The sequence below is a fragment of the Fukomys damarensis genome, unplaced genomic scaffold (assembly GCF_012274545.1).
Source record: "Fukomys damarensis isolate Sample0158 unplaced genomic scaffold, DMR_v1.0_HiC HiC_scaffold_21, whole genome shotgun sequence".
NCBI classification, from domain to species: domain Eukaryota; kingdom Metazoa; phylum Chordata; class Mammalia; order Rodentia; family Bathyergidae; genus Fukomys; species Fukomys damarensis.
Genome location: NW_022900933.1, coordinates 3,493,634 through 3,494,329, shown reverse-complemented (window position 1 = coordinate 3,494,329; position 696 = coordinate 3,493,634). Strand labels below are relative to the sequence as shown.

The 696-nt window shown below is 67.8% G+C and overlaps 1 protein-coding gene across 6 annotated transcripts in view; it reads right to left on the bottom strand.

Annotated features, from left to right (window-relative positions):
• The window catches only part of Daam1 (dishevelled associated activator of morphogenesis 1), a 167,160-nt gene extending 166,589 nt beyond the window's left edge, over positions 1–571 (bottom strand). For 4 of the 6 annotated variants that reach the window (XM_010611197.3, XM_010611201.3, XM_010611200.3 and 1 more), the window contains exon 1: positions 410–570. The gene's annotated coding sequence lies outside the window, so the exon portion shown is untranslated. Of the gene's footprint in view, positions 1–409 lie in introns of all 6 variants that reach the window. The other 2 variants (XM_010611204.3, XM_010611205.3) reach the window with 1 other exon arrangement.
• Positions 572–696: the final 125 nt, after the last annotated feature.

Genomic DNA, 696 nt, shown 5'->3' with positions numbered 1-696 from the left:
CCCGGTCCCTCTTTGGAAACCTTCAGCTCCGTCTCCGCCCGACTCCAGTCACCCCTCAGGGTCGTCCCGAGGCGGCGGGGAGTCGGGCCCGAGGAGGACAGGACGCCCAGCCCGCCGCCCGGCTCCCGGGAAGAAAGGAGGGACCCACGTCCTCGGGGACGCCCGCTCCGTGCCGGCTGCAGCCATTTTCCAAACCCTGCTCGGCAGCCGAGAGTCTCGGTGCTGTTCCCACCCAGACCCAACCTGAAGGACGGGTTTAATATTTACCCACTAGCCCGCAGCTCAGCGGAGGCAGCGGGAGGGTGCGCCGCACACCCGGCGCCCGCCCAAGGGGCACACGCCCACCCGCGCCCCAGCTAGCGGGGCCCTCAAGGAATGCGCGCGGAGGGCAACACTGGCTCCCCCTTACCTGAGCAGCCCCCGCATGCTAGAAAGGCGTCTCTGCGCTCCGGGTACAATGGGATCCGGTTAAACAGTTTCCTCCAAAGCAGCTCGTAGGTTACCAACTCGCAGGTGACATCACTCTCTCCCCTCCCGATAGGGTAAAATGTGGCGCGCACTGCGCATGGACTCCCCGGCGGGCCCAGAGGCTCCTGGGAGTTGTAGGCGCGACCCGGAAGGCTGAGCGGGACGGCCTCGCGCCACGGCTCGAAGGAACTACACTTCCCGATGCAGCCCGCCGCCTCCGTGCCCCGC